The following is a 14,129-nucleotide window of genomic DNA, read 5'->3' as shown; positions in this document are numbered from 1 at the left end:
CATGGATAGATAGATGATAGATAGATAGATAGATAGATAGATAGATAGATAGATAGATACCTATCTCAATAGCAATAAAAAGGAAAAAGAAATCTGATTGGAAAATATGAAGAAGAAATGAACAGACATTTTTTCCAAGGATGGCAGCATCACTAATCATTAGGGAAATGCAAATCAAAACCACAATGAAATATTATCTAACACCTGTTAGAATGGCTGTCATTAAAAAGACAGATGACAAGTGTTGGTGAGGAGGTGGACAAAAGAGGACCTTGTGTGCTATTGGAGGGAATGCAAAGTGGTATGGTTACTATGTAAAACGGTATATATAGTAGATGTATATCTATCTACGTATCTCACATTTTCTTTATCCATTCATCCATTGATGGACATTGAAGTTGTTTCCAAGTCTTGGCTACTGTAAAAAAAGTGCTGCAATTGAACATGGGGTGCAGATATATCTTTGAGATAGTGATTTTGTTTCCTTTAGATATATACCCTGAAGTAGAATTGTTGGATCATATGGTGGTTCTATTATTAATTTTTTTAAGTAACGTATATACTGTTTTCCATAGTAGCCGTACCACTCTGCATTCCCTCCAATAGTGCACAAGGGTCCTCTTTCGTCCTTGTCCTCACCAACACTTGTCATCTTCCGTCTCTTTAATGACAGCTATTCTAACAGGTGTTAGATAATATTTCATTGTGGTTTCGATTTTCATTTCCCTAATGATTAGTGATGCTGTCCTTTTTGGGAAAAGTGTCTATTCATTTCTTCTGTGCATTTTCCAACCAGATTTCTTTTTCTTCTTTCTTTCTTTCTTTCTTTCTTTCTTTCTTTCTTTCTTTCTTTCTTTCTTTCTTTCTTTCTTCTTTCTTTCTTTTTGTTGCTATTTAGTTGTATGAGTTCTTTTCATATTTTGGATATTAATGCCTTATCAGATACATAGTTTGCAAATGTTTTCTTACATCCCATAAGTTACCTTTTCATATTGTTGATGGTTTCTTTTTCTATGAAAAAGCTTTTTAGTTTGATGTCACCCCTTTCATTTATTCTTGCTTTTGTTGCCTTTTACTTTTGTTGTCAAATCCAAAAAACCTAATCTTGCTAAGACTCATGTCAAGAAGATTACCCCTTATGTTTTCTTCTATGAGATTTATAATTTTAGGTTTTACATTCAGGTCTTTAATTCACTTTGAGATTTTTGCATATGCTATAAGATAGTGGTCCAGTTTCATTGTTTTACATGTGGCTATCCAGTTTTCCCAACATCTTTTATTGAAGAGATTATCTTTCTCTGATTGTATACACTTGGTTCCTTTGTCATAAATTAACCATATATGCATGAGTTTATTTCTGGGCTCTCTATTCTGTTCTATTGATCTATGTGTCTGTTTTTATGCCAATACTGTCCTGTTTTGAATACTGTAGTCTGGTAATAATGTTTGAAATCAAAAAGCGTGATGCCTTTCACTTTGTTCCTTCTCAAGATTGCTTTAGTTATTTGGAGTCTTTTGTGGTTCCATACAAATTTTAGGTTTTTTTTTCTATTTTTATGAAAAATGCCATTGGAATTTTGATAGAGATTGCATTGAATCTGGAGATGGCTTGAAATAGTATGGAAATTTTAACAGTATTTATTCTTCCAATCTATGCGCATGGCAATTCTTTCCATTTATTTGTCTAAGTCAATTTCTTTGATCAGTATCTATACTTTTCAGTGTATAGATTTTCAACTTCCTTGGTTATATTTATTTCTAGGTATTTTATTCTTTGTGATGCAATTGTAAATGGAATTGCTTTCTTAATATTCTTCCTGATAGTTTATTGTGAGTGTATACAATAAGAACTGATTTTTATATATTTCTTTTGTATCCTACAAGTTTACTGAATTTGTTAATTACTTCTAACAGTTTTTGGATGGATTCTTTAGAGTTTTAAATACATAATATCATGCCACTTGCAAACAGAATCAGTTTTACTTCTTTCTTTCTGATTTGGATGGCTTTTATTTCCCTTTTTGCCTAATTGCTCTGACAAGAAATTTCTGTACTGGGGCGCCAGTGTCGCTCAGCAGTTGAGGGTCTGCCTTTGGCTTAGGGCATGATCCTGGAGTTCTGGGTTGAAGTCCCACATAGGGTTGGAGTCCCAGCAGGGAGCCTGCTTCTCCTCTCCCTATGTCTCTGCCTCTGTGTGTGTGTGTCTCTCATGAATAAATAAATAAGATCTTTTAAAAAAATAAATTTCAGTACTATGTTGAACAAAAGTGGGAAGATTAGGCATTTATGTCTTCTTCTCAATGAGAGAGGAAAAGCTTTTAGCTTTAATAACGGAATATGATATTAGCTATGGGCTTGTCACATATGGCCTTTATTACGGTGAGTTATATTCCATCTATACTCACTTTTTTTTTTAAAGATTTATTTGTTTATTCATGAGAAACACAGAGAGAGGCAGAGACACAGGCAGAGAGAGAGAAGCAGGCTCCCCTGCAGGGAGCCCGATGTAGGACTCAATCCTGGATCCTGGGATCATGCCCTGAGCTGAAGGCAGACACTCAACCGCTTCCCCATCTATACTCACTTTGTTGAAACTTTTTATCATGAATGGATGCTAAATTTTTAAAAAAGCTTCTTCTGTATCTATTGAGATGATCATATGATTTTTATCCTTCATTTTTTTAAGCTTTTTTTTTTTTAAGAATTTATTTATTCATGAAAGACATAGAGAGAGAGGCAGAGACACAGGCAGAGGGAGAAGCAGGCTCCATGCAGGGAGCCCGACGTGGGACTCGATCCCAGGTCTCCAGGATCAGGCCCTGGGCTGCAGGCAGATGCTTAACCGCTGAGCCACCCAGGATGCCCCCTTCATTTTGTTAATGCAGTGTATTACACTGATTGATTTGCAGATGTCGAAAAATCCTGGCATCCCTGGAATAAATCTTACTGGGTATGGCACATGATCTTTTTGATGTATTGTTGAATTTGGATTGCCAATATTTTGTTGAGATTTTTGCATCTATTTTCATCAGGGATATTGAACTGTAATTTTCATTTCTTCTAATGTCTTTGCTTGGTTTTGGTATCAGAGTTATGCTGGTCTCATAAAATGAGTTTGTAAGTGTTTTCTTCTGTTGTTTTTATGGAAGAATTTGAAAAAGATTGGTATTCATTCTTTCTTAAATGTTTGGCAGAATTCACCAATGAAGCCATCTGGTTCTGGATTTTCTTTGCTGGTAGGGTTTCCAGTACTGATTCAATCTCCTTACTGTTCAAATTTTCTGTTTCTTCATGATTCAGTCTTTAGTAGGTTGTATGTTTTTAGAAGTTTATCCATTTCTGCTGGATTGTCCAATTTGTTGGCATATAAGTGTCCATAGTAGTCTAATGATCTTTTGTGTTTCTGTGGAGTTTTTATGACCATTCTTTTGAACTCTTTATAGATAAACCATTTATCTTTGTTTCACTAAGGTTTTTTTCTGGAGTTTTATTCTTTTGTTTAGAACATATTTCTTTTCATTTTCCTTTACTCTCTGTCTTGGTTTCTGTGCATTAGATAAAACAGTCATCTCTCCCAATCTTCACAGAATGGTGGTCTCATGTAGAAGATGAACCTTATCATTCCATCCAGGCTGAGGTCTTCATTGCCTCTCAAACCTTTGTTGATTGTCCAAGCCACTTTTTATGTTCTTACAGGCGCCTAATAGTGAAGGTATGCCAAGACTTGTCAGTGTCTCAAAGGGGAGGATCGAGGATCTCAGTCAGCACTGAGATGAAACATGATTGGAAGCCAGAATCTCAGATAGTAGTTTTTAAAGTGTGCAAACAGACCTCTTTCAGGAAAAGACAAAGAGCTGGAAGTTTCTATCTGATCCTTTTGCACTGAGCCCTGGAGTACAGTCATTTAGGAACTGTTTGTTTGCTAGTCTTTGGGGACCCATAAATGCAAGCCCTGTTAACCACCAGTGCCAGACAATTAAGGGATGAGTCCTCTGGGTGGCACCTACAAAATCTAGGCCTCCACAAACAAGTGCATATGCTCCTTTCAGAGAGATAACAGAGGAAAAATGTGGAAATGGTGCCAGCCTCCCCAGTCTTGGACAGGATCACAGTCATTTCCTAGATGTATGTTAGATTGCGAGCCTGACCCTCAGGCTGCAAACAAGTGTCTTTATGGGAAAGACTGGGAGACACCCCTTTGTGTCTATTGCTATAGCATCGAGCCCTAGGGGTATAGCCACAGGGGGTCCTCCCAAGCCCAAAGAACTGTTTCTTTTCTTGCTACAATCTGACAGGTCTCCGTCTCACAGATGCAAGTCCCATAGGTTTTCAGAGCCTTGTGTTTTGGCAGTCTGTCCCGCAAGTGGAAGCATTAATGATAGGAATGCTGGATGTTGGGTCCAAACCCCTCATTCCTCAGAGAGAAGCTGAGTTGTGAGTTTCCGCCTGACAGTATATTGTTATGTCAAGAATTGGGTTCTGGTGAGATTGACATGTGTCTCTGCCTTTTCTATGTGAGTTTTCACATAGAAAAGAGTTTTCTATGTGAGTTTTTCCCTCATTTGTGTGATGTGTAGGAATCATTCAGCTAGTTTCTGGATTTATTTCAGAGAAAATTGTTCCACGTGTAGCTGTGGATTTGGTGTATCCATGGGAGAAAGTGAGTTCAGGAGCCTCTTATATGGCCATATTCAAGTTTTGAGAGTTTTTTTAAAAATATATTTTGGATAGAAGTCCTTATCAAATATGTAATTGACAGATATTTTCTGTTGACCTCTGGCTTGTCTTTTGAAGACTAGAAATTCTTAATCTTAAAGATGTCCAATTTATTATTCTTTCTTTTATGGATCATGCTTTTGGTTTTGTATCTAAAAAATCTTTGTTCCTGGGATGCCTGATAGGCTCAGTGGTTGAGCGTCTGCCTTCTGCTCAGGGTGTGATCCCCGTCTGCAGATCGAGTCCCACATCGGCCTTCCCGCAGGGAGCCTGCTTCTCCCTCTCCCTGTGTCTCTGCCTCTCTCTCTCTGTGTGTCTCTCGTGAATAAATAAAGAAATATAAAAATAAAAAAATCTTTGTTCCTGGAAAGCTTGGATGGCTCAGTCATTAAGCGTCTGCCTTGGGCTCAGGTCATGATCTCAGAGTCCTGGGATCCAACCCCACATCAGGCTCCCTGCTCAGCAGAGAATCTGCTTCTCCCTCTGCTCTTCCTCCTGCTCATTCTCTCTCACTCGCTGTCTCTTGCTCACTCTCTCAAATAAAATCTTTTTAAAAAAATCTTTGTTCCATCTAAGGTTAAAGGTTTTCTCTTAGTTTTATAGTTTCAGGTTTTAAATGTACATTTTAGTTTTACATTTAAGTCTATGATCCATTCTGAGTAGACTTTTTAAATGGTATATGACTATGGATCAAAACTTTCATGTAATTATATTTACATGTGAATATTCAATTTTTTCAGCACCATTCATTGAAAGAGTATGATTTCTCCACTGAATTACTTCTACACTTTCATCAAAAATAAATTGCATATTTAATTTCCGAAGTCCTTATACTTTCCCATTGATCTTACCTATCTATCTGGATGCCAATTCCACATTGTCTCGATTATTGTTGCTTTATAATAAGTCTTGAAATCAAGAATTACAAGTTTTCCAACTTTGTTCTTTTCAAAGTTGTTTTGGATATTGTAGATCTCTTTCATTCTCATATATTAAATTTAGAATCAGCCTGTCAAAATCCACAAAAAGGTCTGCAGGGATTTTGATAGAAATTGTATTGAATCACTGGATCACCTTAGTAAAACTGACATTTTAACAATACTGAGTCTTACAATGCATACATATGGTACATCTCTATTTAGGTCTCCTTTAATTTCTTTTAGCAGAAAAGAAATTAGTTTTCAAATTAGTTTTCATTTAGTTTTCAATGCACAGATCTTGCCTTTCTTTATCCCTATTTCAACTTTCTGGATATATTTACTTCGATTTCTGATTGTTAGTTATAGAAACATAATTGAATTTCTTTTTTTTAATATTTTATTTATTTATTCATGAGAGACACAGAGAGAGAGGCAGAGACATAGGCAGAGGGAGAAGCAGGCCCCACGCAGGGAGCCCGATGTGGGACTCGATCCCGGGACCCCAGGATCACACCCAGGGCTGAAGGCAGGCACTAAATCTCTGAGCCACCCAGGGATCCCCCAAAATTGAATTTCTACACTGATCTTCTGTCCTACAAACATAGAATTTATTAGTTGTAATGACTTCTTTGTAAGTTCCATAGGATTTTATACATACATGATCATGTTGCTTGCAAATAAATACAATTTTACTTCTTCTTTTCCAATCTGGATGCCCTTAATTTCTTTTTCTTGCCTTATTATGCTGGCTAGAGTCTCTGGTACAAATTGAAGAGAAGTAGTGAGAATGGATACCCTTGCCTTATTTCTGATCTTAGTACAAACTATTCAGCCATTTGATATTAAAAGTATATGATGTTTGCTAACGGTTTTTCATAGATGCTGTTACTTAAGTGAAGGAGGATCACTTCTATTCCCAGTTTGCTAGGAAATTTTATTAGGAATAGATGTTTTTGGTCAAATGCATTTTTTTGTATTTGTTGAGATATCATATATGTTTGTGCTTTTGTAATTTTAGTGGCTTTTCTTTTTTATTCTGTGTGTATGGTGAACTATGACTCATTTGCAAGTGTTATTTTTTTTTGCAAGTGTTAACCAACCTTGCCTTCCTGAAATAAATCAGTTAGATGATGTATTATTTTTTATATATATATATTATTGAATTCAGCTTTGTTAAAGTATTGCTAAGATTTTTTGCATTTATGTTCATGGTAATTATTGGTCTTTAGGTTTACTTTTGTTTTTTCCTTCTAATATCTTTGGTTTTAGTATCAGAGTAGAGCTGGCCTCATAGAATGAGGTGAGAAGCATTATCTTCTCTTAAATTTTCTGGAAAAATTTGTACAGAGTTGGTGTCATTTTCTTTTTAAAGATTTGGTGGATTCCCCAGTATAGCCATCTGCCCAAGTAGTTTTCACTGTGGGAATATTTTTAACTACAAATTCAATTTCTTTAACAGATATGGTATTGTTTAGGTTGTCAATTTTCCTTGAATGAACTTTCATAGTATGTATTCTCCAAGGAATTTTTTGTTTTAAAGATACTATTTTATTCATGAGAGACACACACAAACAGAGAGAGAGAGAGAGAGAGAGGCAGAGACACAGGCAGAGGGAGGTGAAGCAGGCTCCATGCAGGAAGCCCAATGCGGGACTTGATCCCGGTACTCCAGGATCATGCCATGAGCTGAATGAAGGCAGACACTCAACCACTGAGCCACCCAGGCATCCCAGTATGGGCATGAAACTGTTAATAATATTTCTATAGATTCTGTAGTGATGTTGCCTCTCTTATTCTTGATGTTGGAAATCTGTTTCTTCTCTCTTTTTTCCTGGTCAGTTTGGCTAGTAATCTAGCAATATTACTGATCTTTTATTGTTCTTGGTTGCATTGATTTTCTCCTTTTTAACCTATTTCATTGGTTTTCACTTTCATCATGCTTATTTCCTTTCTTTTGTCTACACGAGGTTTAATTTGTTATTTTTCCTTCTTGCTTATCCTTGAATTCAAGTTCATTAGTTTCAATTTGTAGCAGTATAATTTAAGGCCACTAAACATTTAATAATTAATAATTTAATGCTATAAATTTCTTCTTAAGTACTGCCTTAGGAACATCCCACAAATTCCAATATATTGTATTTCACTTTTACTCAATTCAATATACATTCTCATTTATCTTCTGGTTACTTCATTGACCCATGGATTATTTAGAAATGTGTTCTTTGGTTTCCAAATATTTGAAGATTTTCCATATATCTTTCTGTTATTAATTTCTAATTTAATTATCACTGTAGTCAGATATATTTTCTCTGTCTTGAATCTTTTAAAATTTACTGAAACTTGTCTGATGGTCCAGAATATGGCCTAGCTTGATAAGTATATCGTGTGCACTTGAAACAAAATGTACATACAGCTCTTGTTGAGTGGAATATTCAATAAACATAAATTAGTTCAAGTTGGTTGATATTATTCAAGTCTTCTATAAAGTACTGATTTCTTTTTTTCTATCAATTATTGAAGTAGTGTTGAACTCTTTGAATATAATTGTGAATCCTCCATTTCTCTTGGCAGTTCAATCAGATTTTGACCCATGTATTTTCAAGTTCTGTTATTAGATGCATAAATGTTTATGATTTTTATGTCCTTTAGATGATCCAAGCCTTTTAGCATTATGACATGACTTTCTGCCCCTATTCTTTGCTTTGAAATATACTCTGTTATTTAGCCTCTCCAGCATTTGATTAGTGTTGGCATGGGATTTTTCTCTCCCACATCCTTTTACTTTTAACCTACCTCTGTCTTCATGCCCAAGGTTGACTTTATTTATGTTCCATATAGTTGGGTCTTGCCTTTGATTTTTTTTAACCAAATTGGACAACCTCAGCCTTTTAATTGTGATATGTAAATCATTTAAATTTAATAAAATTGTTGATATGGTTAGGTTTAAATTTATCATATTATCATATTATTCTTTGTTTTCTATTTGTTCTGTCTGTTTTTCCCCTTTTCCTCTTTTCCTGCTTCCTTGGGAATAAGTATTTTATGCTTCTTTCTTGGATTATTAGCCATAATGCTTTGCTTTGTCATTTTAGCACTTGCTTTAAGGTTTGTAGTATACACGTTTACCTTAATGCAGTCTTTTAAGAGCTGTTATACCACCTCATGTATAATATAAGGATCTTATAATAGTATGTTTCAATTTCATACCTCCCAGGTTTTGTATTATTGCTATCATACATTGCATTTCTACATGTTATAAATCCAACAAGTTACTATTATTATTTTACCCTAAACAGTCAATTATTTTTCAAAGGAGTTTAGACAATAAAAAAGTCTTATATTACACTCACTTTTGGAGCTCAAATATACATGTCATTGTAAAGAATGGGGAAAAGAAGGTCAGAAAAATAGCAGATGAAATAATGAAGAAAATGTCCAAATCTGATGTAAATGATAAACCCACAGATCTAAGAAGCCCAAGAAAACCCAAACACATACTCAGGAAGAAAACTACAAAAGATAAATTATAATCAAATTATTTTAAGCCAATGATAAAGAGAAACTCTTAAAAGCATCCAGAAAAAAAGGATACATTTTGATAGCAGACTTACATGTACATTTGACCAACTGAAGTTCTCACTAATTGTCTTTTCTCTCTGTTTATTTTGGATGGTTTCTATTGCTGTCTTCAAGTTCACTAATCTTTTCTTCTGTAATCTGCTGTCAATCCTTTCCAGTATAATTGCAATTTTCATCTCTAGAAGTTCAGTTTGTGTGATTTTTTCTTTTATATTTAGTATGTCCAGCTTAACATATATAATCTTTCCTCTAGCTTCAGAACTATGTGGAAAATAATATAACAACTATTTTAATGTTCTTTTCTATGAATTTTATATTCTACATCATTTCTGGGTCCCTTTTTGGATGACTGATTTTACTCTACAGGTTGAATTTTTAGTCCTTTGTCTATTAATTTGTAACTGGAAGCCAGGCGTTGTGAATTTCACCTGGTGCCAGATGTTCCTGTATTTGGTTACATATTTTTGAATATTTTTATGGGATGTAGTTAGGTTCATTGTAAACACTTTGTTCCTTTCAGGTCTCCCTTTAAGCTTGGTTAGTTACATAGAACCAGAGCAGTGTTTAGGGCCAAATTTTTTGACTAATGGATTTCATCAAAATTAGTAATTTCTGCTTCTTAAAATATGCTCTCTTAAAAAATTAAAAAGAGAAGCCCTAGACTGGAAAAAAATATTGTCAAAACTTGATTTAAAAAAAAAAAAAAAGGCAAAAGATTCTAGGAAACACTTCACCAAACATTATATAGGATGACAATTAAGCATGCAGAAAGATGACCAACATCATTAGTCATTTGGGAAATGCAAATTAAAGCCACCAAGACATATTGTTACACTCCTATGAGAAAGGTTAAAAAATAAAGACAAAAAATTGACTATACCAAGTGATGGCAATGACGCTGAACAATAATGACATACTACTCAGCAATAGGAAGGGAAAAAAGTATTGTCAAAAAGAAAACCAGGGACGCCTGGGTGGCTCAGCGGTTGAGTCTACCTTTGGCTCAGGGCCTGATCCCAGGATCCAGGATCGAGTTCCACATCAGGCTCCCTATGGGGAGCTTGCTTCTCCTTCTACCTCTCTCTCTGTGTCTCTCATGAATAAATAAATAAATTGAAAAAAGAAAAGAAAAGAAGAAAAAAGAAAAGAAAAGAAAAGAAAAGAAAAGAAAAGAAAAGAAAAAGAAAAGAAAAGAAAAGAAAAGAAAGAAAGAAAAGAAAAGAAAAGAAAAGAAAAGAAAAGAAAAGAAAAGAAAAGAAAAGAAAAGAAAAGAAAAGAAAAGAAAAAAACCCACAGGCCCAAAACAGTTATTCATGCTAGGCTAAGTCACCAAACGAGGGTTTAATCCATAACCTAACTGTAATTTCAACCTTCCCTAGAAATGTAGCCTTAACTACCCAGTCAGAAAATTTTCTGGTCAGCTCCAATGAGTTAATCTGTCACAAAACCCTCTCCATCCCCAAAGGAAGATCAAGTAATCCACCTAACAAGACACCAGTATATCTCCCTAAGGGAAGGTGACTTTGTCTGAAACAATCCTTTCTTTTCTTTTGCTAACTGTCCCACCCTATGTCTGTCTGTGAAATCCTTCTGTTTAGAACATCTGCTGGAGCCCCCCTCTATTTGCTAGATGGGGCACTGTCCAATTCATTAAGAACTTAAAAAAGGTAACTAGATCTTCAAAGGTACTTGACCATTTTGGTTTTTGAGTACTGACATATATAACAACATGGATAAATCTCAAATAATTATACTGTGTGAAAGAAACGGACTCAAAAGTCTACATATTATAAAATTCCAGTTACATAACATTCTGGAAAGGGAAAAATTATAGGAACAGAAGACTTTAAGAGGCTTGAGTTCCAAGTGCCTCTTCTGAGAGTCACCCACTTGGATGACTTCTAATTTCAGTAAGTCCTTTAACCTTTCTGGACCCCATTTCCCTCACTTGATAAAAGAGGGCAGTGGACCGGACTGGTGTGGTATAATAAATATATTTGGTTAGTTCTGGTTCCTGACACAAAACTCCTAAAATCCTTGGAATTTCCTGAGTGATAGGAGTATCTTGTTATCCATGGTGGGTCTCTTTGGAGCACACTGCACTTGATGCTAATGAAGTGATTTAGGGTGGGGTCCCTGGATGGCCTCAGGATGGGGCTGATAACCAGAAAGACCAAGTAATCAGAGGGAGGGAGCTTTCAGCCCCACCCATTGGCCTCTGGGAAGAAGGGGAGCTGCTGGTTAAACTCCATAAATATTCTTGGACCAGGAGGTTTGAGGAGCTTCCAGGTTGGAGAGCACATGGAGATACCTGGAGAGGGTGTGGAAGCCCTACCCCCTTCCTCACACACCTTTCTCTGTGCATCTCTTCCATCTCACTGCTCCTGAGTTAGATCCTTTTATAACAACCTGGTGATCTAGTAAGTAAAATGTTTTCCTGAGTTCTGTGAGTTGCTGCTGCAAATTAACCAAACCAGGCGGCGGGGGTATGGGGGTGTGTGTGGGGGGGTTGGGGTGTAATGAAACTTCTGATTTCCAGTCTGTGGTCAGAAGTCCAGGTGACAGCCCAGACTTGGGATTGGGATTGACGTCTGAAGTGGCAAGAGGAAGGATCTGAACCCCTCACCTGTGGGGTCTGATGCTGTCTCCAGGTAGATAGTGTCAGAATTGGAGTGAAATCATAGAACATCAACTGGTGTCTGAGAATTACTTGGTGAGAGGAACACCCCCTGCAACACACACACACACACACACACACACACACACACACACACACGTGCATACGCACATACTTTTGGTGGCCAGAAATGTTGAGTGCTGTTACTGGAGAGGAGGAGACATACAGGAGTGTTTTCCTTAGAAGTGGGTAGCTTTGAGGTCTCATCCCTTCTACTCATTCTATGCTTTGTAAATTCTCATGATTTTTTTTTTTTTAAATTTATGAGAGACACAGAGAAAGAGGGAGGCATAGGCAGAGGGACTCTCCCCGTGGGGGAACCGGATGTGGGACTCAATCCCAGACCCCGATCACAACCTGAGCCAAAGGCTCAACCACTGAGCCACCCAGGTGCCCAATTCTCATGATTTACCATCTGTTCGCTCCCGAGTTTCCAATTTGTCCCTCCAGTGTGTACAGCTACACATCTGGGCAGCCTCAGGAACCCTAAACTCAGATTGAACTCCTCATTTGCCTTCCTAAACTTACTCCCTCTTTTCTCTTCCTTCTCCGTTTGTGGCAACAAGGCCACTGTCACTGAAGCCAGGAACCCAGAAGCCATCTTTGACTCCTCCCCTGCCTTCACTTCCCATCAGCCAGGCAGTTGCCAAGCCTTGACATTTTAACCTTTTGGTAATTCCCAAATCTGTGTGCAGCTCTACATCTCTATTACAGTTGCCTAATTCAAGCTCTAGTTGTCTCTGGCCTGGCCGACTGCCCCCAACTTCCTAGCTGGCCTCCCTGAATGCAGACCTGTCAGCCTGACATCCATCCTCTATACACAGATGTCTTCCTAAAATATGCATCATGGCATGTCACTCCTCTGCTTAAAACCCCTCAACAACCTACAGCAATGATGTTTACTCTTTCTTAAGTCACAGATCTCTGAATATCTGATAAATGCAATTAACCCTCTATCTAAAACACACACACATACACACATATCCTGAGGAGTACAATGGATAACTGAATTCCATCCAGAGACTCTTGGTCTACATGATAAAGTTCAAGCCCCTCATCACATCACCAAAACACTCCTTACACATTACACACTGAACCTCTGGCAACCCTGAATCTTTTTTTGAAAGCTAGCCACAGAAGGATCTTCAGACAGTTTTCTGAATTGCGACTTTTCAAAAAGATAGTTACTCTCTCCTGGAAGCCTTGTACATTGTGTCCCAGCAACCCAGAATGGAGCTATACTTTTCCATCTACTGCATGTTTCTTACCTCTATACCTCTTCTTTGCTGTCCTGTTTGCCTGGAATGTCCTTATCCTTCCTTTTCCCTGTCAAATGTTCCTTATCTTTCTAGTCCTGGCTCTAGCATGACTTCCATTTGGAAACCCTGCTTTACTTTCTTAGTCCGGGTTATAGGTTCAGTCTCTGTGCATATTTCCAAATTTCTCCTTTATATGCCCGATCTTTTCCTGCCAACACCCCCAACATTAGACTGTGAGTTCTTTGAGGGCAGGAACCAGTACTATGGGGGACTTACAGAAGTCCTAGATATAGGCAGTGTTCAAAAGTGTCTAAGAAGGAAAGGAGGAAAATCCTGTGACTCTAAATCCTAATGATTTCTGCAGACTTTATATACCTCATTTTCTGCAAAGCACCTGCCTAACAAGGAATGCAGCTGTACTTTACAGGAATTATCTGATGGAGGAGTAAGATACTGCTTATCTCCTTTTTACAAATGAGGAACTTAAGTGCAGAGAAATTCCCTGCCAGAGGAAAGAACACATGTTTCCTAACTGTCTTGTTAGTCCTAATATATCTATCTTCATTGACTCCAAGAACAGAATCCCTAACATTAGGAAAACCCTAACTCAAGTAGCTAAGCATCTGAAGACAGAATTCACTGGGTATCTTCTAATAAAACATAACAGTTTATATAAATAATGACAATATCCTGTTTTAGTGTAGACTGTAAATAATTTTTTGGAGGACTCTTGGCTACCATGTGACTTATAATGACAGCAGTGAAAAAAAATTTTACTGTTTAAACCTAAAAAATAACAATAGTTCCTCTTTTAGGATCTTATGCAATTCCTCTAGCCACAAAAGAACAGTGTGTATACTTTATATTATTTTTAAATTTCCTCCACATGTATTGGTACCCATAGAACAGGACAGCATGATTCAAATTAACGGCTATCAGTGAGTTCTACAAAAGCTTTTATCACTTGAGGACCATTGA

At 36.9% G+C, this 14,129-nt stretch overlaps 1 protein-coding gene across 7 annotated transcripts in view; it reads right to left on the bottom strand.

Moving 5' to 3' along the window:
• Positions 1 to 14,129, bottom strand: part of FLT3 (fms related receptor tyrosine kinase 3) — a 120,199-nt gene that overhangs the window by 57,886 nt on the left and 48,184 nt on the right. Inside the window, exon 4 of one of the 7 annotated variants that reach the window (XM_025462621.3) lies at positions 9,248 to 9,476. The exons of the other annotated variants lie outside the window; for them this stretch is intronic. The gene's annotated coding sequence lies outside the window, so the exon portion shown is untranslated. The remainder of the gene's footprint in view (positions 1 to 9,247; positions 9,477 to 14,129) is intronic. 7 annotated transcript variants of the gene reach the window in all.

This window comes from Canis lupus, chromosome 25, assembly GCF_003254725.2.
Source record: "Canis lupus dingo isolate Sandy chromosome 25, ASM325472v2, whole genome shotgun sequence".
Lineage (NCBI taxonomy): Eukaryota > Metazoa > Chordata > Mammalia > Carnivora > Canidae > Canis > Canis lupus.
Note: the sequence above shows the minus strand (reverse complement) of the source record. Positions and strands in the feature narration are given on the sequence as shown.